A 2,749-nucleotide genomic window follows, 5' to 3' on the forward strand; every position below is an offset into this window, starting at 1 on the left:
GTGTATTTTTTTTGTATTTTAGTAGAGACGGGGTTTCATCGTGTTGTCCAGGCTGGTCTTGAACTCCTAAGCTCAGGCAACTTGACTGCCTTAGCCTCCCAAAGTGCTAGGATTACAGGCGTGAGCCACCGTGCCCGGCCGGTTGTTTTCTTTTTTAAATAACTGATTTCCTTCCAAACCAATTCAGTCTTTCTTCCCAAACCATTTATGTGAGTACATGTAACTTTTAACACAAAAGCTGGCAAAAACCCTGTATTTACGAGACCTGTTGGTTGACAATAAGTACAAAACTACATAAATACTGATTTTTCTCTGTAGATAAAAATCCTGGATTGCTGTAAAGAAAACTCATTCACTTTAACTTCCTTTAAGAACAAGAACGGATTTCCACGCACTGATTTACACCAGGAAATAGTTTTGTTGGTTATTTACAAATGCTTTTGAAGAATGCAGGTGGGATTACACATGAGGCTGCCACAAAAATAAATGTTAGTAAAATCACGACTCTATTCAGCATTAATCAAAGAGCAGAAGAGAAGTTATTATGAAAAATCTTACTCAGCAAACAATAAAAGATAAAAATCCACTAGTCAAAGAGCAATTTTAAAATAGTTACAAACATGACTTAAATAATGAACACATGTTAACACACATTCAATTCACTGGTGGGGAGCCAGAAGAATAAGCAAGCTGGTTTCAAGGCCATTTGGGGACCTGGGTACTTAGAAAAATTAGTGAAATTTGTAAAAGAGAATATATGAATAAGATTACTATGTTAAGTCAAAAGAGGTTAATGTCCTTCAGGGCAATGAAACCACAATCTTTATAGAGTTATCTTTTATATCAGACATAAACCTACAAATCAACATGTGACCTCACAGAGTCTAGGCCTTGTCAGTAGTAAATAATGAGTAATCCTTGGAGGCCTTTTAAACATTTTCTCAATGAGACATCGATAAGACATGCTGTTCCTCCTCTTTTTTTTTTTTTTTTTTTTTTTGAGACAAAGTCTCACTCACGTTGCCAAGGCTGGAGTGCAATGGCGCGATCTCGGCTCACTGCAACCTCCTCCTCCTGGGTTCAAGCGATTCTTCTGCCTCAGCCTCCCGAGTAGCTGGGATTACAGATGCCTGCCACAGTGCCCGGCTAATTTTTGTATTTTTAGTAGAGATAGGGTTTTACCATGTTGGCCAGGCTGGTCTCGAACTCCTGACCTCAGGCAATCTGCCCACCTCAGCCTCCCAAAGTGCTGGAATTACAGGCATGAGCCATTGTGCCCGGCCCCCTCTTTTTTCTTTATTTACAAGTTTGGAATTTTTTAAAGGAACCTCTGAAGCTGTGCTTAAAACAAATAAAAATGAGATTCTAGTACTACATATCAGAAGAGCTATTATTGAAAAGCCATTCCCAAATTTCGGGTTGTTCTCACCCCTGATTTGAAACAATGATTCACCATCCCACAAGCCACCAAGTTTGCCTCCCTTTTGTCTCTCCCTATTCTAGTAAAGCCCTCAAAGTTTACTGCGAAAGCCGTCTGGTTCTCTCCTCTGCACACGAGCACAAATTACACAAATTGCTTTCCCACTTTTAGAAGAAATATCACAATCTGCCACACTAATGTCCAACAAATTCCACCTGAGAGAAAAATGATTCTTTTAAGCAAACATGAGTCTTCACGCTCTTGTCCTTGCCATGCACTAATGACCAATCAGCTACCTTTCTCAGTAATCACCTTCATTTTATTGGAAAGCCAATACTACTCTCCAAGCAAAATAATCACTGTAGCTTAACTTCCTCCTAGGTTTAGTTTTCCAATTCTAAATCGTCTTTGGGGACGCTTTTAAATGTGTCTTAATCTGATAAATAAAAATGCTCTCCTAAAACTCCTAGGACCAAGCACTCACAAAATATTGAAATAAATGAGATTACATTTCCTTTGCCTGTTTATACCTCCTCTCAGAGTAAAACATGCAAAACTCAGAAAATAATGTAAATGAAAAATAATTGCAAAAAAAAAAAAGGCAAGTAATCACTTAGAGCTGGGAATTTGCCGTTTGTTGAATGTGTTGGATTTTTTGGTGTTTGATAGTGCCCCTGATCTGCTACAGAAGTCCACGGCACGAAGCTGGGAAGCACTGGCCTCTGCCTACAGCACACACACTCCAGACTTCCTCACAAATGAGGCCCGTGAAGACCAAAATGAAGGGAAAGGCCTAGCATGTAAATATCTCATTAGCCTGGGCCTGGGCTGGTTGCCCAGCACTGATTGGGTTCCCAGTGACTTCTTTTAGGATTGGGGCCAGGACTTATTTTTATGTTAGATCTTGAAGCAATTTATTCAGTTCCCACAAACCTCCTGGTATTGTGAAAACTTGAGTCCACAGTGGCAGTCTCTGAGAAGGGTGTTTGAGTAGACTAGCCAGGAGAGAGAAAGACAAAATGCCACAAAGACACTTAATGAAGTAGAGAGTCCTACCCCTATTGGTCAGAACAGTCCAAGTTGTGATCTGCCAGTCAATCTCCGCAGCTAAATTCCCACACCAGCTTGGGTAATCAGCTGTCACACCCTCCAGGGGAAAACCTCCCATGTAGGGGGTCATGAGGGAAAAGAGGCAATGGACGGGGACATTTCATGTACTGATCACTAACACGTTCCCAACCCTGCACAAGGTGCTTTAGCTAAATTATTCTTCAAATTAACCCTATGAAGAAGAATAAGAAATAAGAACCTATAGCCACTGTGTCATCA

This window comes from Mandrillus leucophaeus, unplaced genomic scaffold, assembly GCF_000951045.1.
Source record: "Mandrillus leucophaeus isolate KB7577 unplaced genomic scaffold, Mleu.le_1.0 Scaffold225, whole genome shotgun sequence".
Lineage (NCBI taxonomy): Eukaryota > Metazoa > Chordata > Mammalia > Primates > Cercopithecidae > Mandrillus > Mandrillus leucophaeus.